This window comes from Lagenorhynchus albirostris, chromosome 18 (assembly GCF_949774975.1).
Source record: "Lagenorhynchus albirostris chromosome 18, mLagAlb1.1, whole genome shotgun sequence".
NCBI classification, from domain to species: domain Eukaryota; kingdom Metazoa; phylum Chordata; class Mammalia; order Artiodactyla; family Delphinidae; genus Lagenorhynchus; species Lagenorhynchus albirostris.
This window is the reverse complement of record NC_083112.1, coordinates 58,441,472-58,468,513: the sequence shown is the minus strand read 5'-3', so window position 1 is coordinate 58,468,513 and position 27,042 is coordinate 58,441,472.

Below are 27,042 nucleotides of genomic sequence, written 5' to 3'. Positions count from 1 at the left end.
TCCAGATTTAAGGTCATTGACACTAAATTAAACATTATTTGTTTGAGGTGGGTGTGAAAAGCTGAGAATCTTTGAATGTTTATGAATATATTTATGCATGTCATAATTAGCTCATGATCTAGTGTCATTATAAATACATTTCATATGTGGTAATATATTTGTCAATAATTAGTGCAAATTATGGACATAATTTGATACCTGCCTATTAAAATTTAAATTCAAACCACCGATTAGCATATTTGTCACTTGAAACTGACCATACATTTTTGTGAATTCATATTTATTATTACCTGGAATTATTGTTTCAGTGCCTTATGGACTCTGGAGGAATTCTTATGTTAAAAGCATTTCTTAAAATATCTCATCATATTACATTTATGTATCACTGTGTGGATTCTTCAGAATAGTAAAATGCTTAGTCAGGAATTATAGTCCCTCATGCAGCAGTCTAACAGAGATTATAAACAAGGAAGTTCTCTGGTAATAAGTATGAGATTTTAGGAGTACAAATCAACATCATTGAGATCTAAAGCCAGTAGACCTCGTATTTTGTTGTTGTCAGCCTGACTGGTGAGTTAGGATTACAGAATTCTAATGCTAGATTCCAGACTCCTCCCAAATTAGCTTGAATAGATTACTTGCGTTATGGTAATGGCTAAGAAGACTATATTATCTTATTTAACAAACAAAAAATTTTTCAGATTTAAGTTATATTTTTAATGTCTTTGAAGTTGAAATTACATATACCACATATCCCTGAAAGGAGAAAAGTTTCTCCTGGAGGTGAAAACATGAGTCAGCATTTATGATTGTTTCTCTATGCAATTGCTAAACTAACTAACTGTATAGCATATATTTTTGATTAGTTTCATACTTTTAGAATTACAGCAGTTAAATATATCATGCAGTGATATTTGTCAAATCCGAAATGGCTGGCTAAACTAATTTTACCAAGATTATTTATTCACTTATAGGCTTAGCTATTTACAGTCTTAGGAATACGCTCTCAGAGGCATAAAAGAAAGAGGTGCTAAAAATAGACAATTTTCTTCCTGTCTCATATAGTTCCTTGTAAATACCCTCTGATTTTTTTTTTTGTTGCCAGAATTAGGTATTAAAACATACTCTTTGGAGGACCACTTGGAAATATCTACCAAAATTTAAAATGGATATATCTTTTGAACAATCATATTTTTAGAAAGTAGCCTACAGGTGTACGGAAGTTAAGTATACAAAATGATATATAAGAAGATATTCCTTGTAACAGATGCTTGCATTTGTAAATGACTAAGAATGGCCTACAAGTTTGACTACATGAAAAGTGGTACACATCAATCTATACCTTGGAAGACCTTTCTTCCTGTAATAACAGTGTATATAGGAATACAGTTCTGTCATTATTAATAGTATAGATAGCATCATCTATGTACCTTGTCGAAACTGAGAGAGAGAGAGAGAGAGAGAGAGAGAGAGACAGAGACAGAGACAGAGAGAGAGACAGCGGGGGAGGGAGAAAAGAGAAGTTTTCTGGAACGATACAGAAATCCAGCAATAGCCATTGCCTCTTGGAAGACTGGGAAATCTTGAGTAGAATGGAAATTTATTTTTCACCATATATATACATTTTTAACTATCAGAACATTTCAATTTACATTCACATTCCCAATAAAAAATTAAAAAGAAAAAACATGTACTTCAGAAATAAGGATAATATTTGGAAGAATGATATGAGAAGTGATGAAGAGTTGAAGATGATTTTACCAAATTAATTTCTGTCCTATAATACTCAAAACTATTTTATTTTTTATGACACATTGCTATCAATGGAGGCACTGAATATCTTTCTAAAAATATGAGAGAAAATTAATTGGCTAAAATGGTTTCTCTTCATAGCTCTTATACGTGACATTCAATTCTAGCTGTCAATATTAATTAATAGAATTGTAATTAATAGAAGCTAGCTTCTGTTATCTTCACTATACAGAACCATGCTGTGTACTGGCAACATTAGCTTTATTTGATACTCTGATGGGTGAAGGGAAATATCAAAATGGTTCTTTAGAGAAGATAAGTAATTATACTTGAAATTGTCAGCAGCAGATCTTCACTGCTGTCTACAGGAAGATGAGTGAGTGTGTAATTGTGACACATTTAAAATATACAAACTAATATCTGGCCCCGTTAGAACAAAGCCTGCTGCCTTCTGGCTTATATTCACTCACTGAAATATGCACATTCCTGTGGAAAAGAAGCAGTTCCATTACAGAGCCAGATAAGATTTTCTGTGTATCTTCCTCCTGGAGCTATGATCTGTCTCTTGGAATTCATGAGTTCTTGGTTCTCAAATATCTCTAGTCATTTCTAGGAAACAAGTCCAAACAAGCATTATGTTATGCCTAGATTTTCTGTATTCTTCCTGGTTTTTCCGAGAAAAACAATTAATCATCCTAAAACATAGTTTCCTCATGATACTTTAAGATGGATCATGGCTTGCATGAGAATATCTAAATTAACCTTACATTATTCAACTTTTATCATCTGGAATCCTTCATTCAACAGGAGACTCCCATAATCCTTTTATCCCTTCAAAATAAATCTGCTTTTCTCCCAACTCCAAAACTTTGGTTTGTGCTGCCCTTTCAAATAACTGACTTTTCACTTCCTCTACCATTCTTTTATCTACTGTTCTAGAGAATTCACTGTAGATACTTTCTTCATCAAAAAAAAAAAAAAAAAAAAAAACCTCCATGATAGCAGCACCTACCTCATAGGGTTAAGGTGAAATGTGCAGGCACTTAGTAAATGCTATATAAGTTTCAGCGGCTGTTGCTGGCTGGTTTTGAAGCGTTTCTTCCTAAGAAAGATCTATGAAACTTCTGTTTTCCCTTCTCTACTTTAGTCCCTGTACCGTGTGAGCTTAAAGTGATATCTTAACGGTCCTGTTGTTGTCAGTCACGTTTTAGCACACAAAGTTTATATCTTTATTTTTGGATGATATCATACACAACCCAAAATGATATAATTTCAACAGTATCAGGCAAAGGTTTAACTAGAAAATCAAGGGGGTTTTTTTTGTTTGTTTACTATTTTTTTAATGACAGCATTTTATTATAGCACTTTTTCTGATTTTGCTAAGACAATGAAGACTTTTCAATATAAAATGTGAATATTTATAAATTAAAATATTATAATAGGTCTTAAAAAAAAAACAAAAACCTTCCCTGTCCCCTCTAACCAACATTAAAGATTTGATTATCTGAACATTCTCTTGCATTATCTAGCACTTGCTGTAGCATAGTGTTCAAGTAACTGCTTAAAGTTTTCTTTTTTTCTGAACTAGATTATCATGCCTTATTGAGAACAGCATTTTATTGTGTTTGTTACCCCCTTAACAGTGAGAAAAATGAGCTCCAAAAAATTCTTTGTATACACAAGAAATACCCATTTACGAGTTTATTCATTCAACACATTTCTTTTAGTACCTATATTGTGTTAAACACTATCATGTTTGATATAAAACAATTAGTTGATTCATATCAGGATGGTTGGGTGATTTCAGAGATATTTTGACTTTCTGATAAACCACTTGCATTCTCTAGTTAAAATAAATGGTATAAAATAAATAAAAATACTATTGCATAAATTGTATGCTTGAATAGTATCTCTTGTAGCATATGTTTGTCAAGCCTCTGCAAGAGTACTCTCCAATAGAACGTTCTGTGATGATGGAAGTGATCTATACCTGTTTTGTCTAATATGATAGCCATTGACCACATATTACTACTGAGTAATTGAAATGTGACTGGTAAATACAGGAAATACAATTTTAATTTTTAAAAGTTTAATTTATTTAAATTTAAATAGCCACATGTGGCGAATGGCTACCATATTGAACTGTGCAGTTTTGGAATATAAATCCCTGGAACACTGAAGCTGTGTTTCTTGTGCAATTTCTGGGATACCTTGGAAATTCAATCAATATGAACAGCTGCACTCATAACTAATGATCGTGATTATGACACCCTCAATAAATAAGGACAGTTATGATTCATATTTGGCAAGAGGCCTGATTTGCATTCTGTTGAGGGTCTCTATTCAATTCTGTTAAATTGCATTGAGTTGAGGACCTCTACCATTCTTTTAAAGATTTCAAGGCATTTTACAGGCATTTCAAAATTCCTTATTACATCCTCATTACACCCTTATAAAGAAGGAAAGGTAGATTATTTTATATCACTAGAATTTTATTATAAGATAAGTGCCTTTTTATGCATGATGAAGTACTCTCTAAAGTGCTTTTCTCCAGATCACACAGTGGGATGTTAGTAGAACTGGAAAAGAAAGTCCTAAATGGGTATTTTGCTTCAGGAGTTTTCTAGAAGAGGCTTTTTGTGCAGAGAAGTTAGTCCGTAAAATAACTGCACTTGAACCCTTGCATTCCATCTATTTGAATGCAAAAGCTCTATTTGGAAGTTCAGTGGTGTTTTGCACAATTAATGTAGGCAGAGTTTGGACAGCAAATTGTAATTAATGAATTTATTGAATGCAAATAGGGCCTCTAATTTCCATGAAGATCTGAATAAATCTCAGTTTAAATAAAATCATACTTATATATTTGAAACAAAGATGTAATAGCTTGGTAACCAGTTCCAAGTATAACAAATTATTGTAATTTTTGAGATTGCTTTGTTTTTAATCAATCTATCTGAAATATTGGTAATAAAATTAACCTATATTTCCACTGTGGGAAGAATCAGTATAGCTTCAAAAGCAGCATTAATTGCTTCAGAGCTTAAGTCCAAAGTAAGTAGGAAGCCACCTGATCCAGAGCAGTAGAGTGGCTCTCAGAGATCTCAACCCCATTCTTGACTCTGGCTTTGCATCAGTTGTGCATGTGCATTTATGACGACACCTCTCTGGGTAGATCACAGGTTTTATATATAAAGAATTCACTGTTCTTTCTCTTCAATGGACCATAAGACTACCACACTGGTTAATCAAATGTTAAGTATTAAAATGTAATCTCCTTGGAAGAAAAATAACATATAATTATTACTCTTAAATTGCAGATTTTAAATTATTCACTTTATCCTAAAACGTAAAGTTATCTTCATATAAATAAATATTGGCAATCCGACGCCCACTAGTGCATGGTGTACATTCTGTGAAAAACAGATCTGCGGCAGCTCAGTTTTTGTTTAATCTAACGTGATGCAATTTTTATCCCATGATCAAAGATATTCCATCTAACTAACGAAGCTTTTATAGTGACACTAGATTCATAGTTATTGTCATATGACATATTTCAATGTTTGCTGCAATTTTAATTGATCGTTACATATCCCAATGAACAAAAAACTAAGCTGATTTGAATCACCAGTATGCACAGTTTTTTGTACAATCAATCTGCATCCTTAATTGCTATATTATATAAGTAGTGACTGCTATGCAGGCAGACTTTGATCAATGACTACACTGCCACTTACCCATTTGAAGATACTCATGAATTTCTTTCTAGGTACTTTTAAATTTAAAAGTATTTCATTATAGTATTGATACGGTAGCATTCAGAAGTATTATAGTATATAAAGAAAGGGAGGCCTAAATTGATTTGTTGCAAAAAATAGGAATCTATTTGACTATATTTTTCAATTTGTAATGTGATTTACCAAGCACAGTTAACATAAGCATCATCAGGCAATTTATACTTCATTTATAATCCAAAATCAAAGGTAAATAAAATGTATACATACATACAACATACATATACTCATTTACTATTTGGTAGCTGTTTTATGTACATTGTCTCATTCTTCCATGTAATTATTACAGTAACTTTATGAGGTGTTTTTCCTTACATATGAGAAAACTGAGTTTCAAGGTAGTTGATACTCTGTAATTCATACAGACAGTACATAGCAGCTCCAGACTATGAGAGAATTACAAGGACTCTCAGTATCCATTTTTTCAACTTAACTATGTCAATTCAAATGCACACTTTTGAACTTTTATCTCAGTTTAAAGAAAAAGTGAGAATAATGTATATCAATACTTAGTGATCAGCTTCAATTAAGACACTTTCTAAGTGATTCATCATTTCTATAATGTCAAATGTATTCTAAATCAACAATAGGAATACATTCCAAATTATTAATATATAATACTACTCTTTAAAATATCACCATAATAAAATATATCTTAAACTGGTCATGAAATATATTTATAAATAAACCATCTTTACATTGATCTACTTTAAGAATATCAAAGATATTATTAACTACCAGAAGTTATTGTCACAGTAACCCAAATACATAAGGTTCTTAAAACAATACTTTTTGAATATTTATAGTATAATTTTTCCTAAAGTAAAAAAGTCTCTAATAATAGTTTGCCCCTATTTTTGAATTTTTGACTAATTATTATTTTACATTTAATAAAGCAGGAGTCAGAGCATGTATTATATACCTCCTTAGAAAAATCAATAATAAAATACTAAAATGATTCCTTTGAGAAGGATTCATACCAACAATTTCATGCATAAGTTTAGAGATATAACTCCATAGTCCTTTGTGACATGAATTTGTTATAAAAATAATTGAAAATTGGCATGACATATTTTCTAAATTTTTTCAAATTAATACATACAATGAGATACCCATGATTTAATGAATTTTCTTAATAAGTGATAAATCACTTTAGTTCATGAAAATATTAATCACAAATAACCAACATCCACTTATAAATAGCTACAAATAAAATAATAAACATTTTATCAGTTTTAAACATCTGACCTTAATCTTATCAATCATCTTTATCAAATAGTCCAATTTCATTTTGAATGGAACATGCAAACCTCCATAAAACTCAAAGAAAATATTTGAGTGTTTGTGTATGTCAGCATTTCCTCAATGTCAGTAAAATTATAGTGGGATGATTTGCCATAATTATGAATCTCCAAATATTGAACATTTATAAATATTAGAATCATCATTGGCTATCACTTCATCTACTTATAACCATGTTGAAATACATAAGTGTGTAAAAACAATAAAAGTATCTGTCCACTTTAGCAATCATGACATTTCTGACCACCTTCTCCTAATATGCACTCAGAGAGGCTGCAGCAGTGCTCGAGAATGCATCTTGGAGTTCTTCCAGAAACTCTGAGTCAAAGAGCAATGTCTGCATTCACAAAGAAGCATTCACAGCTGTCAGAAGTTAAATGTCCATGAGACTCATGGTACAGCTGCAGTCCTTCCAGTACACTGACAATATCTGTGGAAACCAGAATTTGATAACTAGTTTTCTCCATGGAAAAAATGTCACAGAAGAATGATGAATCTTTGCCTCACCAATAATAAATAATTATGCATTCACAGCATATGAAGCATCATTGTCCTACATTACTTAGCCTGCAGTGCTTTTGCAGCTAATTTTCACTAGAAAGTACTCTTACTGCATAAACTGTCAATGAACTTCTTGTAGGCAAACACCTGCAGGCACCTGCCAGCAGTGGGTGCATAAGGTTCAGGATTGTAGAAATTGCAGCATAAACCAGAATCTGTGAAGCAGTATTGGGGAGAAATGAGTGTGTGAGAGCATGCATGAGTGAAGAAATGCACACATGAGCAGGTATTTTGTGTTTCTGTTTATACTTGATAAAATCAATAGAATGAATTTTTTTTCCCCAATGCGTAATATAGTTGAGTAGAGTAATAGAAAAGCAAGCTATATTTGCAAATAAGGTTTTCAGTCTGGGATAATCTACCCCAATTTATTATCAGGTGTTTTTAGGACAAATGATTACTATGCTGAAAATGTTTAGCCATATATTCTCTATGTCCATATAGATATAACAGTCACTGAGACTTTGAATTACTTAAAAAATATACTTTTTGAAAATATCTTAAAATTCTAGGTGAGATTATAAATATCTGTTTCTGTAATAGTTTAGGTGAGGTCGAAATGGAGGTAAGTGGATTAGCTTACTTTTGGGTAACTGTTCAATTATATGGTTGAATGGAAAAACCCATTTGAAAATCTATTGGTTTTTAATTGTTGAGTCACTTAGTCGATCAATAGTCCCTAAATACTATAAAGATCTGATTCCTAAAACCTAATGAATTATTGAAGATTTACTTCAAGGGAAATTTTCTATGTGATCTAAAAGTTAAAAACAATTATAAGCTTTTTAAAAATATCAGTTTTTGAGTATGTTTTTGGAGTTGTTGGTATGAGAAACAATGAAGAAAAGTGGAAAGCTAGTCACATTTACTTTTTAAATTGGCAGGACCCTTAGAGATTGTGGAGTACTACACCCTAATTTAAAGGACCCAGAAAATGTAAATGTTTTAACCAAAGTGGACCTCCATTTATTGGAAAATTAGGTAGTTCTCCCAATTTTCTGACCCCTTAGTCAGTGTACCTTAGACTGAACAAAAATGCATAGCTTAGTAAACTTGATAAATAATTTATTCTGAAAAATTCAAAAACAACAAAAACGCAAACAACCACAGATCCCATGCTACTTTGGCAGGGTTCCAAGGCATTTGCATAAAACCTTCATATAATGAATGGATTATCATAAAAAAAGTCAGCTTGGCAAACATCATTCTCAATGGTGAAAAACTGAAAGCATTTCCTCTAAGATCAGGAAAAAGACAAGGATGTCTACTCTCGCCACTATTATTCAACATAGTTTTGGAAGTCCTAGCCACGGCAATCAGAGAAGAAAAAGAAATAAAAGGAATACAAATTGGAAAAGAAGAAGTAAAACTGTCACTGTTTGCAGATGACATGATACTATACATAGAGAATCCTAAAGACGCTACCAGAAAACTACCAGAACTAATCAATGAGTTTGGTAAAGTTGCAGGATACAAAATTAATGCACAAAAATCTCCTGCATTCCTATACACTAACAACGAAAGATCAGAAAGAGAAATTAAGGAAAGAATCCCATTCACCAATGCAAAAAAATGAATAAAATACCTAGGAATAAACCTACCTAAGGAGGTAAAAGACCTGTACTCAGAAAACTCTAAGGCACTGATGAAAGAAATCAAAGATGACACAAACAGATGGAGAGATATACCATGTTCTTGGATTGGAGGAATCAGTATTGTGAAAATGACTATACTACCCAAAGCAATCTACAGATTCAGTGCAATCCCTGTCAAATTACCAATGGCATTTTGCACAGAACTAGAACAAAAAATCTTAATTTGTATGGAGACACAAAAGACCCCGAATAGCCAAAGCAGTCTTGAGGGAAAAAAACAGAGCTGGAGGAATCAGACTCCCTGAATTCAGACTATATACCAGCTACAGTAATCAAGACAATATGGTACTGGCACAAAAACAGAAACATAGATAAATGGAATAGATATGCCCAGATAGAATGCCCAGATAGAATGCCCAGAGATAAACCCACACACCTATGGTCAATTAATCTATGACAAAGGAGGCAAGGATATACAATGGAGAAAAGACAGTCTCTTCAATAAGTGGTGCTGGGAAAACTGGACAGTTACATGTAAAAGAATGAAATTAGAACACTCCTTAACACCATACACAAAAATAAACTCAAAATGGATTAGAGACCTACATGTAAGACCAGACACTGTAAAACTCTTAGAGGAAAACATAGGGAGAACACTCTGACATAAATCACAGCAAGATCTTTTTTGATCCACCTCCTAGAGTAATGGAAATAAAAGAAACAAATGGGACCTAATGAAACTTAAAAGCTTTGGCAAAGCAAACTACAAACAAGACGAAAAGACAACCCTTGGAATAGGAGAAAATATTTGCAAACAAATCAACAGACAAAGGATTAATCTCCAAAATACATAAACAGCTCATGTAGCTCAATATTAAAAAAACAAACAACCCAATCCAAAAATGGGCAGAAGACCTAAATAGACATTTCTCCAAAGAAGATATACAGATGGCCAAGAAGCACATGAAAAGCTGCTCAACATCACTAATTATTAGAGAAATGCAAATCAAAACTACAATGAGGTATCACCTCACACCAGTTAGAATGGGCATCATCAGAAAATCTACAAACAACAAATGCTGGAGAGGGTGTGGAGAAAAGGGAACCCTCTTTCACTGCTGGTGGGAATGTAAATTGATACAGCCACTATGGAGGACAGTATGGAGGTTCCTTAAAAAACTAAAAATAGCATTACCATATGACCCAGCAATCCCACTACTGGGCATATACCCAGAGAAAACCATAATTCAAAAAGACACATGCACCCCAGTGTTTGTTGCAGCACTGTTTCCAATAGCCAGATCATGGAAGCAACCTAAATGTCCATCGACAGACGACTGAATAAAGAAGATGTGGTACATATATACAATGGAATATTACTTAGCCATTAAAAAGGAATGAAACTGGGTCACTTGTAGAGACGTGGATGGACATAGAGACTGTCATACAGAGTGAAGTAAGTCAGAAAGAGAAAAACAAATATCGTATATTAACTCATATATGTGGAACCTGGAAAAATGGTACAGATGAAGTGGTTTGCAAGGCATAAATAGAGACACAGATGTAGAGAACTAGCGTATGGACACCAAGGGGGGAATGTGCTGGTGGGGGTGGTGGTGGTGGGATGAATTGGGAGATTGGGATTGACATGTATACATTAATATGTATAAAATAGATAACTAATAAGAACCTGCTGTATAAAAAGTAAAATAAAATTAAAAAATTAAAAAAAACCAGTCAGCTTGGTTTATTGAAAAACTTCATTACGCAAATGAGCAATAGGTAACCTATTAAGATGCGGTCTTACCATGTGTTCACTGACAGAAAAAAAATCAAGCCAATAGTTTGGTTAACTTTCTGGGAATAAATAAAATTGGCCTGTGATTAAAGTGTCCTATAATTATGGTTACATGCATATTAAGTTATGCATGTTAGATCATGCTTAGAATACCTTCATTCCTGTTAGGGACCTCATATCTGTACATATCTGATATCAACTAATGCACTCTAAACACATTATATCTTGGATTCTTATTTGTGGGTATGTTGAATTTGATAACATTTTAACAGAATTAAAATACAGAATGTTTCTCCACTTGGAGTTCGGGATACATAATTTTTTTAAAAAATTAATTTATTAGTATTGGCTGTGTTAGGTCTTCGTTGCTGCATGTGGGCTTTCTCTAGTTGTGGCGAGCAGGAGCTACTCTTTGTTGCGGTGCACGGGCTTCTCATTGTGGTGGCTTCTCTTGTTGCAGAGCACGTGCTCTAGGCGCGTGGGCTTCAGTAGTTGTGGCACATAGGCTTAGTTGTTCTGCCGCATGTGGGATCTTCCCAGACTGGGGCACGAACCCGTGTCCCCTGCATCGGCAGGCAGACTCTCAGCCACTGCGCCAACCAGGGAAGCCCAGCCTTTAGTGGTTTTAAACACAAAGTATTTGTCCTTTTTGATTGTATTGTTGCTTTCTACTGAGTGTGATGGTCTTTTTCACAGATAGTGCAGGGATTAAAAACAGGTATTTGGATAAATATTCCCTAGGTTCCCATTCCCATCTCTGCCTTTTAGTGATTTCTTAAAATATTGGTTAATTTATTTAAATCAGTGCCTCTGTTTCCTCATCTATAGGATATGTATAATGACAATACCTACATTTGTTGTGAGGATTAAATGAGATTACTCATAAACTTGTTAGCATACTTCTCAGCACATCGTAAGCACTAAGTAAGTGTTAACTATTATTATTGTTTGTTGTTATATTATTTGTTATTACAGGCACCAACATAGTTTTAATCTACACTATAATGCCAAGAATTAGAGAAGGCTACATAGGATTGCAGCAGAGTTTTTTTCCCCCTGAATAGACATTGTTCAAGACAACTTGCCTTCATTATCAGCTGATCCTGATTAGTTATGGATTTATAGCACCGAGGGTCTGCCATTGATGAAGTGGTTGCTGGCTTACAGATTTCACCAGTTATTTTGGCTACTGGAAAAAGAAAATGGGAGTGCTTGCCAGACAGCACTTTCTAGTAATGAATTTTATAAAACTCATGCACATACATTGTTCCAAAAGATCTGGAGGACAGAATAGAGGAGAAACCATAGTTTTGTGTCTTGGGTTTACAACAGCATAAATAATGAAATATTGTAGTGAAACTGTATGGGAAATTAAGTCAGGTTTAAATGTGAAATATTTTGATACACTAAAGAAATTATAAAGCAGTTCTTAAAACTATCTTCATGATGAATATATAATTTGGATATATTTAAAATAAGTCTGTAGTTAACAGTTAATATTTAGATATTAAAGTGAAGTTTACTTTTATAGAAAAATACAGGACAATTTAAATGATGAGATATTAAACTCTAGTGTAAATTACTTAGTTTATCATGCATATAGAACATTATGTATGCATACCACTAATTCAAATTATTGTTCTGCTGTATTATCTATTAATTTTTGTCAGTATGTATGTACTTATAAATTAGAAATGTTATGGTTTTATTGCTACTTTAAAGAATATATATGTATATATTTGCCTGTATATTGTGAATTTATACTATTTTAAGCATCCTTTCATACTAAGTTTGAATTCTGTTATTTAAAATTTTTCTTGTAAATGCCCCTATTATTGTTGTTCTATTGTTGTTAAAGTGCAATTTTGAAGCCCAAGATTATGACCTTGAAAGTTACATGTAAGAAAAAACTTGTTCCTCTTGAAGAAAATATTTTGACCACGGATATTTTGTTCGAGTCCATAAAGATTAATTTTGGTGCATTTGACTTACAGATACTACTTTTCACATGACAGAAAGCTATATAAAAACTTTGGTCTCATATTTGTGGAGATGAACGGCCTAGTTTATACACACGAGCACATGTGCACATGCACACACACGCATACTAACACAGAGGGAGTGAAAATGATAAATGTACACACTATACATGGAATATCCAATTTTCAAATATCAGAGCATAATAAAGTGCGCTCACCATAAATGCCATCCTGAAAACTGAATTTTTAGTTTTGCTGCCAATTTCAAAAGACATTTTACCATATGTATGCAAATAAACTTTTTATTTGTTCTCACTAATCTGTAATTTCCTTGATGACAGGTAGCAACTAGGTTATACTACGATTTATATCTCCCAGCAACTGGGCTACTTGTTGACTGATGTTCACATGAAGATTATGATCTGCTACATCTGCCCTTCATTTCAAATAACATTTATTATTATATCCAAATGTTAGTTAACAGACATTTTTTGCTGGGAGAAAATCCAGTGATTCGGATTTTACTGCATTTTGGGAGTTTAGATGTTTATAAAATATTTTATGTCACTTTGATTATATATATCAAGGTTCTATCTTGAGGCAATATTCAGATGGCATCTTTAGGCACAGTCCCTAAACCTGTTTTATATATTGCTTGCTATTTTCTAAAACCTTAGTGGATGGATTTGTGTATTTGTTTGCTGTTTATAGTTTTATTCTCTACACTCACAGCCATATTCTTGAAAATGCAGAATAACCCAAGGCTCAGACCTTGAACGCACTGGGGCCACGGTAGCTGGACTCCTCCAATCATCCAGAGGGCTCCTGCCAGAAAAACCCTTCAGAAATATATAGCCATGTAAATCCTGATTGTTTGAGGAGGCAAGTTTTAGCCGACAATTAAAGCTGCTTTGTGCTAGCTTAAAAGACTGTGGAGAAATGTCTATTTAGGCCTTCTGCCCATTTTTGGATTGGGCTGTTTGTTTATCTGATATTGAGCTGCATGAGCTGCCTGTATACTTTGGAGATTAATCCTTTGTCAGTTGCTTCTTTTGAAAATATTTTCTCCCATTCTGAGGGTTGTCTTTTCTGAGGGTTGTTTATGGTTTCCTTTGCTATGCAAAAGCTTTTACATTTCATTCTCCAAAGAAAATATACAGACTGCCAACAAACACATGAAAGGATGCTCAACATCACTAATCATTAGAGAAATGCAAATCAAAACTACAGTGAGGTATCACCTCACACCGGTCAGAATGGCCATCATCAAAAAGTCTACAAACAATAAATGCTGGAGGCGGTGTGGAGAAAAGGGAACCCTCTTGCCCTGGTGGTAGGAATGTAAATTGATACAACCACTATGGAGAACAGTATGGAGGTTCCTTAAAAAACTAAAAATAGAAGTACCATATGACACAGCAATCCCACTACTGGGCATATACCCTGAGAAAACCATAATTCAAAAAGAGTCATGTACCACAATGTTCATTGCAGCTCTATTTACAATAGCCAGGACATGGAAGGAACCTAAGTGTCCATCAACAGATGAATGGATAAAGAAGATGTGGCACATAGATGCAATGCAATATTACTCAGCCATAAAAAGAAACGAAACTGAGTTATTTGTAGTGAGATGGATGGACCAAGAAACTGTCATACAGAGTGAAGTAAGTCAGAAAGGGAAAAACAAATACCGTATGCTAACACATATATACAGAATCTAAAAAAAAAAAAAAAAGTGGTTCTGAAGAACCTAGGGGCAGGACAGGAATAAAGACGCAGACGTACAGAATGGGCTTGAGGACACAGGGAAGGAGAAGGGTAAGCTGGGATTAAGTGAGAGAGTGGCATGGACATATATACACTACCCAATGTAGAATAGATAACTAGTGAGAAGCAGCCGCATAGCACAGGGAGATCAGCTCGGTGCTTTGTGTCCACCTAGAGGGGTAGGATAGGGAGGGTGGGAGGGAGGGAGAAGCAAGAGGGAGGAGATATGGGGATATATGTATATGTATAACTGATTCACTTTGTTATAAAGCAGAAACTAACACACCATTGTAAAGCAATTATGCTCCAATAAAGATGTTAAAAAAAAAAAGACTGTGGAAACCTTCTGGCAGTTGTTAGAGCAATTACTTCTAGCCTTCCTTGTCTGCTAAGAGCAATAGGTGATTCTAAAATGTTCAGCCCTCTGGAGTTCCTGAATTTGCAGTGTGAAGTGTTAGGAAAGTCTGATAAATGTTTTCATGAAATAAAACACTCTGAAATGGGCTTTGGTTTGTTTGTTTTAAAACTCTTCTGATTGTGCGATACAAAATAAGAGCTGGGTGTCTGCCAACACATGCAAACTATATTAAGAAATTTACACTTTAAGAGGAAGCATAGTCAGTAGACAGATGTATAATTAATATTTTAAAACAGTCTATTGAGCTGGTATTAGCAACAGATAAGGCAATTTAACAGCAAAAATGGTTATACAAGAAGTAAATTTAGGTAAATTCAAGAAATGCTCAAAATTAGTTGCTTTAAGGATGATAAATATTTAATGGTTCTACCCTGATTTTCCTAAAGTGCTGGATGCATGCTGTCTAATTTAGAACAGGTTGTAGTGTGGAGATTTTTACTTTTGTCTCATCTGATTTTAATATGAAGCTTTTCATTAAAACCTCACAGTTCACCCTTAATCTGACCTTTTTTCTTACATTTGCTTTTGAGGGTAAATTATACAAAAACTTTTCTTAGCAACTGATGACACTTTTAGAACTCCACCTCCCAGATATAAGTACTTCATTATTACATGTATAATTATTTCATTTCTTTAATATAAATATTAAATGATTAGAACACTTCTTATCTTTTAAATTATGTGTTATGTGAATAGTACAAGGTTTTATTTATAATTTTTCATGAGAGCAAATCTACCTAATCAATGGTTCATCTGCTATTTTTTGTAATTTTTATCTTATACCACTTTTTCTGTAATTAGTTAAAATTTATGAAAGTTTAAAATTTTAATATCTGTGCATTTGATTACTACTTGCATCTGAGTCAGATATCTTTAGATATCCATATTAGGTGATTTGATTAGATGGATACTGTTAACATGTATTTTATTTGTGAAATGAAAGAAAAACAATCTTTATTCTCAGTTTAAATTATGTCTTTCAATTCCTAGTATGCTCTTTATCAGTAACATTGCTTGTGTGTGTTTATATTTTCAAAAATTAAATTCTTTAATATACTTAAACATTTAAACATCATTTACCAATCCCTTAACAAGTATAAGGTCCTTCGTCAATTTTCAGAAACAAATAACATGAAGAAGGATCAGACCTTTAGGGAGTTCACAGTCTACTGGAGAAACATATACAAAAACAAATATTTAAAATGTAGTGAATTATGTAATTATAGTTCAACTAATATGAAAAGCAAATTTTGAGAATAATGTGGGTTAAAAGTAAATTTTGATTAGACTTCCCCTTACCATTATTGGAAAAAACTTTTCCAATGATTTATGAACCAATAGAAGAACCAGGATAATGTGTATTCAGCTTTATTCTGCTATGAATTTAATGTAGAATAAATTCTGGGGTTGCTATTTTTAGGAAAGCAGCACCCTTGCTTTGCACAGGATTGGAGCCATCTAGGATATGATGCAGAGTGAACATCAGGCGATGTGTCAATTGTTGATTATACATATACTTACAAATCATTCTGGAAGGCGCAGAAGTTTAGCTTGCATTTTAAATTAATTTGTGATTTATTTTGTAGAGAAGCATGATACTTTGTTGAGGGTACACTAAAGTCTTCTTCATAAGTAATTTAAGGTGAAAATAGAACCATCAGGAGGTGTTAAAAGTTATCTGTGGATGGTAGCTGAAAAGTAAACCAGTGTAAATAAAAAGGAACAAGAGGTGTGTGGAGAGGTGAAATGGGTGAAGGGGATTAAGAGGTAAAAATTACGAGTTATGAAATAAGTCACAGGGATGTGATGTACACCTCAAGGAATATAGTCAATATTTTATAATAACTTTGCCTTGTGTGTAATCTGTAAAAAAATCAAATCACAATGTTGTATACCTGAAACTAATATAATATTGTAAGTCAACTATACCTCAATTTTAAAAATATAAGAGATGTATAGAAGAAACTTTGCAGAAATTCATAGTGAGAGAGAGATATCTCTTCTTTCTCTCCCTCCCTCCCTCCCTCCCTTCATTCTCCTCCTTCTTCTATCTCCATCTCCATCTCCATCTCTATATTTTTCTCTGTATTTCACCAAATCCAAGATTTACTGATCTTGGCTCTTGCTTGATCTTAATAAGAGGCATCAATGAAAGTTTTTACACAACTTTCTAACAATTGTCATCTGGCTGGTAGTGATTATAAGACACCATTGACTGTAAAATGCACCATTTTTTCCATGATGTAAAAATGTGAAAAAAAAAAAAAAGAAAAAGTGTCTTAGAATTGATAAAAAGCCTAAATGGGAGAGTAGGAATTACTATCCAAACTCTGAAGGGAAGGCTTTCATGTCTTTTCACACATTTTCTGCTTTGCCTGTACCTTCTCTCCATATCTTTATCTAGCTAACTCTTCTGCTCAAATGTCTTTCAAAACTTGAAAGAATCAACTTTCCTAAGAAGACTTTCCCTGACCCTTCCCTAAAATTTACATCTGCCTTTACTTTGCTTTAGAGAAAATGTGCATATCGCTGCCATTGCACTTATCACACCAGGACATGGTGATTTCTTTGTCTTAGTGCCTTATTCTAAAATAAATTCTTTGAACTTTAAAATATAATGAAACTTTTGTCTCCCAAATCAAGTATCATATATAAGCAGCTTATGATAAAGGATCAATAAATGTTTGTTGCATGAAAATTCAATAAAGCAGCTGGCAAACTATGAATATTAAATATTTTTATTACCATTTCACAAAGGAGAAAACTGGAGATTCAGGGAGGCTGAATGATTTGCCCAGTAATGGTGCCAGGACTCAAACTTACTTCTTCTATATTCTAGCCCCAAAGCTCTCTCCATTGTTCAAACTCAGTGTTGTGTTTTCCTCTTGCTAATTAGGTGACATCAAGTGATCACACACCTAATATTGGCTTAGGAACAAATTATGGCAGAGAAGACCGCATTTTGAAAATTAATGTTCTGGCAAATTAAGTTGTGTGTGAATGTTGGACAATTATGTCCACAATAGCCATGACAGTGAAACTGGATGTTGTTCAGTACTAAATGAATGCATTTTCAGAGGTTACTCTTAGTGGATTCCATCATGTGAGGTTTATTTTAGGATACACTTTGGGCCAAAATATCAGGCATTGGAATACATTGATAGCTAGATTTTGGACTTCTTTTACATAATAAACATTAATAATTTTGGAACAATTCTAAATGCCTGATATTATTTGATATATCTCCTATACTTGGGTCTTATTTAAAGTATCTTTAGATTAAAAATTTATGTAAAATTGTACAAATTTATTCAGTTTCTCTCTGTGTTTATAGTTAAAATTCTTAGCTCATAGGGTATATCAATAACATGAAAATCTTTTGATTAATATTGTATTTTTGAGCAAGCAGCAATACCTCTTTGAAAACTCTTGAGGTTTTCAACTGCATAAAGAAGTACATGTAAATTACTAGAGAAAAAAGTGAATAATTTTGCTTTCATTATAATTTTCATATAAATTATAAACATCTTCCATCATAATCACAGGTGCAATCCATGGGAATGTTGCAACTTGAGGCTAGCTTGTCTTTTAGGAAATAATATACATGGGTCCATAATACATTTTCCAACATGAATACCAATATTAATGAGAAATATATTAATATAAAAATTATGGAATGGCGTGAAAATGTTTCAGAAAAATATAGATTATTTAAAATTTATCATTTTGGAGGTTTTGTATCTAATGTACTATTTTTAAAAAACTGAGATAGCAATCTTTCTTCAGAATTTGAAAATATATTGTTGTCACAGAAAATGTATAATCACTAGAACAAGTAATTGGTATCAGTGGCATATTTTTGTATCAATATTTTTATATGTTGACACTTTTTTTTTCAATTTTTTATATCTAAGAAATCATACCAAGATGAAATGTGTAAATAAAACTGTTAATAAATTCAATCAGAAAAAAATGTTTTAGATGGGTTTTTGTATAAGGTGAAGCTTTACTACTAATTCTTTGAGAGTAAAGTTTTTACTCTCCCTTGAAGAATGTTTCTGAAAACAGTGCCAGAATTTAAGTAATAAAAATGAAACCCAATTTGCATTTTTGTACTAGCAAATATGTAGGCCCCCTAGGGAATCCAAGTACTTTTATTTAATGAATGTGAGTGAAAAGATGTAGCCTTTTCTTTTTTGGTGAAGTACACATCTGTGATTATAATTTATGTCTTGTAGTGATGGTAGCAAAAGTTCTCTGGCTATATTCTAAAGGCAGTAAAGGATCCCTTGCCCTTTTTAGAGGAGTAAATTAAGAATAAACAGATTAATAAAAGGAGAAACAAATAGGACATGTAAAAAGGCATGTTCAATATATGATGAATGAAATCTGAAGCAGTCAAAATGGTGACTAGTTTTATGAATGCTTTATTTGTGCCAAAGGACTTTGTCTTTCAATCTCTCAAGTTCAGTATATATAAATCAGATTTCATTATTTATTAAACTAGATTGAAATTATGTTTAGGGTAAAACTTCCATGTATTACTTTTATCAACAATATTTACTTTTAATTATGTAAACACATTTAAACATTTATTATTGAAAATTTTAAACATGTACCCATAACTCATGGCTTTTCATAATTTTCATAACTTTCATAATTCATTTTTATTCTATACCACTACTCATTCACTCTCCAGATTTATACTGAGGTAAAAATCACACAACATTTTATTTCCCCCACAAATATTTCAACTGCATCTCTAAGATAAAGATGCATTTTTAATAGCATAACAACAAAATCATTTCACACTTAAAGATTAGCAATAATTCCTTAATGTCCAGTAACCAATGTTCAAATTTTCTGATTTTCTCACAAATTTTTATTGTTTTTCAAATTAAGATTTTATTAATGTTCACATATAACAATTTGTTGCTTTACTTTTTAAGCCTTTCTTAATCTATATGTTCCTATCCTAGCACTAGCTCAATCTCTTTTTCTCTCTCTCTATCTCTCTGTGTCTTTTCCTTGCAAAATATCTGATGAAGAATTAATATCATTCCCCCAATGTGGATTGTACTGATTGCCCTCTGCGGTGTCTTTTTAATCTGTTCCCTGTTTCCCTGAACTTTTTATAGATCGATAGTTTCATTGAAAGGCTGGTGCGAGAATCTTGAAAATCCACTCATATAATGAAGAAAAGGGAGGAAAAAGTACTGCTGTAGATTTAAGTATTTTTAAGATGAAAATGAGATGCACAACTCAATTAACATATATTATAGATGTTGAAACTGAGATCCAGCGATACATCAAAAGTCATAAAACTTGTAGATGGCACAGGTCTCATAGAATCCTGGTGTCCTGAATGAGGAGAGGAGTAGAAATTTCAGGATACAGAAAGTGCCCTGTACCTAACAAAGAGAAATAGGATATATTAGTAAGTAGCAGTTTCAATCTGAAGTTATGTGTCTTCCTTACTGTAAACTGACCATGTAACATGAGGCAAGTTGTTGATTTTCTGAACCCATGGCAGATATCAGAATGGTTATGACTTTTTTTTTCCATAGGAAAAGTACAGAAATAAAAATATCTAGTCAAATAGCATTTAATTGGCTGTCAAAGGATACAGTGAATTCATCTGGCCTGCCAGGTGCCTGGGTGGGATTTAGCCACTGCCATTCATATGTGCAGCTTCAGGGGTCTCCCCAAACCAGCAGGAGCCAGAGAAGCTCCTGCAGTGGGTTTTTCTGAGCAGCCAGGGAGTCCACAATTGTTAGGTTTTGAGGTGTATTATGGCGAAAGCTACAGTTCTAGGTGCAGGTTTTGTTTCTGTCGCTCTGCTCTTATTAAATGTATTTATAACAGGAAAACATCTGTGCTAAATGTTTAAAAACTGTCACTTAAGGCTGACAGAACTTCTCCTTTGAGATTTTCTATCGGATGAACTTTCCTAGCTGGATAGTCATTCAGAAAGTTGGCCATCTCAATACATATTCACTGCATGAAACTGCCCCATGGGAATTCATTTTTCTCTTTTATCAATGAAGAAGGGATGCAGACTGAAAACGCTCCATGGCCTCTGGTTACAACACCTCTGCTTTCTCACCAAGTGAAGAATATCATGCCAGGGTCACTGACTGCAAAATAAATGAGTCAAGGACACTTGCTGTAAAAGTGAACACTGGAATTTGAAAGGTCAAAAAGTCCATTGCCTCCTGATAATTCCCCCACTATCTTTAGATGGTAAGACCAAAATATTCAATATTTTATGTTAAGGTATTGCTTCCAGAAAACCCCTGTTAAAATGTAAATATTTGCCTAGAGTTCCTTGCCACCACTTATATCACAATAATAGCATAGGGCAATTCAGATTTATTAGATATTATAGATTTGATCTCTGAAAACACAGAAAGTCAAACATGACTGAAAAGTGAGATGCCCGTACACTGTGAGTCCATCCTGTTCACAGGAGTGCCAGTTAGGTAATTAGATGGTACAGGACACATGTGTTAGGTGGATTAGATAGGGTTGCCAATGGCTGGCAAGTTTTAAAGACAGGATAAAGGGTAATTTTCATCAAACTTGCTACTTTCTAGGACCTTTTAATTTCAATCCAGCTTTACCTTTCTAGGATCCCTTGAGTTAATGAGAGCTGACTTCATTCACAATTTGCTCTGGTTAATTACGGCAGTGTTTTAGCTGAATGCCCCAAGGTACTGATGCAGTCAACCACCACTTCAAGCCTCAGAACACTAGAAATCCTGGCAGGACCCTGGAGACAAGTTTATCAATATCTCAGGTATTTATTATTTTTAAAAACTATGCAAAATCTATAGATACATGGGTAATGATATACAGTGTTAAGCAGTACCTGTACCTGATTACCTGTAGATTTTTCAAAACCTTGAAATCATTTTCCTGCTAATTCTCAGACCATGTACTGTGGACAATTATTACCATATGCTTTTCACAAGATAACGCTTGAGTATTTTACGTCCCAATCCTTAGAATTTCAACATAAAGCCTAATACTTTATTTTTAACAGTTCTTTGAGACACTTAATTGGGAAACATAATTCTTAGAGCATACAAGATACATCCTTGGCCTGGGCTCCAGGACACATAAACTCGTAGTGTCAAGTCAGCTACCCGTGATCTGTGTGACTTTGGAGAGATAGCCTGATCGCTGTGAGAGATTTTTTAGCCCCTGCCTGAGGAAGCAGTTTGCTCCCCTGCCTGTTTACGCAGGTCTGCCTTCCCCCTCACCTCCTGCCATTTGCCAGACGCCAGGCCATAGTACTTCAGCTCACATCAGGATTTGCAGTTATCCGATGTCTTGCTTTTAGGCCTTTATACCTGCTATCAAGGGAAGTTTTTTTATAATTAATTTTCATTGGAGTATAGTTGATTTACAGTGTTGTGTTAGCTTCTGCTGTATAGCAAAGTGAACCAGTTATACATATACATATATCCACTCTTTTTAAGATTCTTTTCTGATATAGGTCATTACAGAGTATTGAGTGGCATTCCCTGTGCTATACAGTAGGTCCTGATTAGTTATCTATTTTATACATACAGGGAAGGTTTTTTTTTTTTTTTTTGCGGTACGCGGGCCTCTCCCGTTGCGGAGCACAGGCTCCGGACGCGCAGGCCAAGCGGCCATGGCTCAGGGGCCCAGCCGCTCCGCGGCACGTGGGATCCTCCCGGACCGGGGCACGAACCCATGTCCCCTGCATCGGCAGGCGGACTCTCAACCACCGCGCCACCAGGGAAGCCCACAGGGAAGGTTTTGAAGCAAGATCCTAGAAAGAGTTCTGTCCATGTTATAGAACTTTCACCTACATAGTCCAATGATTTCATAATTCAGCTCTTGAAAGTTTTTTGTTTCTAAGCCCCAAGAAATCACATTTTTTGGAAATAAAAGTGTCAACGTGGAATAGAATTACAACTATGCCTGTGTAAATAAGAGTAACAATTCCTTCCATTTACATGGTGATTTAGACATAACCAAAATTCTGATGTATATTGTCTCAATTTCTCTACAATGACCCTGTGAGACAGAGATGTTATTATTTCTCTTTTTATTTTTTTTTTGCTGAAATTGATCTTAGTTTGTGACATTGCCAGAGGCTTCTCATTCTAAATTCAGTACTCCTTTTGTTAATCATTTGCATAAATAATTATTAATATACTAATTAATATTAATATAGTCCTGGATAAAAATAAAAGCTTCTCATTTTTCACAATTAAAATGTAGTAATATAGTTACTATTAACTACAACCGTTCACCTCAATTCTTTTATACCAGAGGCATTTGTAACATGAGAACTGATAACTATTACCTTAGCTACAGTGCCAAAAAAAGATATAAGAAAGTCCCTCTGAGACTACAGTTGCAGAAATAATAGAAAACGTTTTTTTCTGTTTTGACCTCTCCATCCTCTCCATTTTTGTAGATGCAGATAATTATTATATGTCCTAGACAAAGAGTAGCACCTCCAGTGCTATTGGGTTGGGGGGTGGGGGAATGGAGTAAATCATGTTTTTCCCTTCTCTTGCAAAGTTTATTTTAATCTGCTTTCTCATGAGGAAAATTTTAAAAGTTTATTTTTTATATATGCTGAATAAAACAATAGATAGTCTAAGTCTTACTTTATTGGTAATTTTTTTTTACGTAGAAATAGGGACAGATGTCTGTATTCTGAGAAACTGTGTCTCTGATTTGGTTGAGTTAGAGGTGAATATCAAAAATTGAGGGGATTCATCCTAATTTTAAAGTTCAGGTAATTAAACTTAAATACATGTAATGCTAGTCATTCTTAATTGAGAGTTGATTTTTATCAATCAGAGTTTTCATAACTTTCAACAGATAAAAATAAAGCCTAATTTAGTATGAACTAATAAATTATCTTGTGATTCTTTAGACCATAGAAACACAGAACTGTATTAAAAGTTGAATGTGTTCTAGAAAAAATAATTAATGTTATCACAGTTAAAATTGATTTATGAAATAACCAAAACCTCATGGAATGATAATTTGTAAACTAATGTTGGATATGCATTCAACTTTCTAGTTCTCATGAGTCATGTCTTAGCTAAGTGTTCAGTCCTCAGAGGTTTTCTCTGAACCACCCTATCTAAGAAATTCACTATATTCTCCCCAAATCAAGCTCCAACAGTTTCCTTTATAGACCTCATTACTACCTTAAATTATCTTATTTTTATATTTATCAAATATAGTATTCTATCTTTTCCCTTACTACAATATAAGCCAATCTACAATATGGACACAACTTATCTTTCCAGGATTTTATCTCAATATCCTTTATAGAAATCATACTTTACAGCCAGATTGGAATATTATTTGCTTCTTAAATAGATACATATTCTCTTACACATCCCCCATGCTGTCCTCTCCACCTGTGTATTCCCTTTCATCTCTCACTATGAGAACTATTTAATTTCCGATGCTCATATCAGCTTCGTGTCCTCCTTTATTCATTTTTGATTATTCAGCTGCATGTAACTTCTTTGTCTTTTGAATAATTGTTGCATTTTGAATTTCTTTTGGAATGTATCTCCCTACACATTATATTACGACTTTTGTATACTTGCCTAATAATTACGAATTTATAAGGTACTTGACGTCAAATACTATGCTTAATTCCCTTTGTATTTTCTGCTATTTACACTGGTCATACTGCTCAAAAATATTTCTCAAGTTAAATGGCAACTTCACTTGGCTACTAACAAGTTCAAAGTGTTACTTTCTCTTTCTTTTTTTTTCTTCTCTTTCTATAGATATAGATTTAGATACATATAGGTAGATAGATAGATAGATAGATAGACAGATAGATAGATAGATAAAATTTCCCTTGCTGAAAGAAATGACAGTCAAAACTTTGGAGTTCACTGTAACAACTTCGAGGAAAAAAAAGACACAATTAGAGAGTTTATGTATCTTCTTTTTCCTTCCTAACCAGAAAAAAATATTGAATGCACACATATAGTCTTATAATAACACATGTATAATTTTTTTTTTTGGTCTGCTTGGCATGTGGGATCTTAGTTCCCTGACCAGGAATGGAACCCGCACCCCCTGCATTGGAAGTGCCGACTCTTAACCACTGTACTGCCCAGGAAGTCCCATAACACAAGTCTAATTATCCTTAAGTTAATATGCAGTAATATATTTCCAGGATCTAATCTTAATAAATTATAAAGAAATGACATTTTTGGCAAGTTTACAGTTCTCTGTATTGTAAATTATACCACAAAATGTTCATTTTTACTTGGTTTAATTCTCTATATTAAGATACCTCAGGAAAATTAACAGGAAAAAGGTCTATTGGATCACATTCTTGAGCCTTAAAATTATGAAGTGATCAAAATTGAAATTATTCAGCTGGAGAGAGTCCATTATTAGAGAATTCATCAAAGACTTACAACTTTGGTTTCTATTGATATATTTCCTAGTGATTTTTTTTTTGGACCGAAGTATTCATTGTAGTGTTGACTTGGAAGAATAATGAGTTTTTTCCCAGAAAATAATCCTTTAAGGTACTCTTTTATAGTTTCCTAAAAATCCAAAATTATTTAAAACAGCTAACTGAAAACTCCTATCATGGGTTGGCATTAAACTCGACATAAAGGGAACTGTGAATAAAGAAAGACTTGGTTTCCCTGTTCATGGGCAAGATCAACAAGAACTCAATGCTAACAATTTACCATTATTATCATCAGTTTACCATCATCACCAGCTTTTAACAATTTGTGAAGCTTAGTTAACAATTTTAATATTCAGAAGGTTAACCCAATTTCCTTAAGAACAACTTTAAAGATATTATTCTTGTTAATGTCTTCATTTTATAAGTAAACATTTCCATCATAAAATTTCTTTCAATGATGAGTATAAACATCGTAAAACACAAATTTAAATGTATAGTTTCTGAAAAACTTCTTAGACCAAAATATGTTGAACACAGAACTTGCAAGAAATGGGCCTGAATAGTTACCTCTAAAAATAGTTTTTACATACAATGGGTAATGTCATTTTACCGATATGTGAATATTAGTTTCCCAAAGCACTCAGAATATATAATATATAATTTTGTATCAATATAAAGTATTTTAAGAAATATATTGTTCTTTAAATATATATATATGTATCTATATACACACATACATATCCTAATTCTTTAGAGTGCTTTGAAGCAAAGAACGATTTACATTTTATGCAAGTCCACTATGGTATTTTGCAGGCCTTTTATATGGTATTTTGTGAAAGGAAGTGGAATTGACAGCGACCATAAAGAAAAGAAATCTCCATATAATAGGCATTCACAATATTTAACCACTGAATCCAAGGAATTTGAAAAAATGCATTGTCCTTTCTTAGCTCAATTATTTCTCTCTCCACCTTCTACAGAGGCAGAAGTCTAAATGACAATTAATTTGCTGCTTTTCCATTTGACAATATAATCTTCATTGAATAAATTAAAAATGCTATCCAACTTTGAACTGACAGAAGAATCCAGTATGACATTTCATTTAGGAAAAGTAATTGAACATTAGTAATAAAGTTTCAGGAATTATATTTTATTCATCAATTAAATGAATCAATTATTTATCAATTAATTAATATCAATTATTTATCAATTAATTAATTATAACATGAAAACATTTCATTAGTATACTTAGATTATATTTAGACTTATATTTACAAATATTTGAAATGATTGCTTGTACAGCAATGACAGAGACATGAATATCCGCAGATTTACATACGTTTTGTATATCAATATATTTCAGATAGATATACTGTTTTAATATCTGTACATTTGCATGAAATAAAAATTATATTATACTGGAATTAGTGCTTATGCTGAATAATATAAGTATATATATTTTCATCTAACATATTACATGCAGATATGTCACCATTTTAGGGCAAACTAGCTGGATTTGACAGGAAGTGTGCCATTTTCTTTTTTATTTATGTACCTACAGGAAATAGATTAACTCAGGTCAAATTAAAAGGCATATTTATTCATTGTCTTTACATTTCAGATACATAT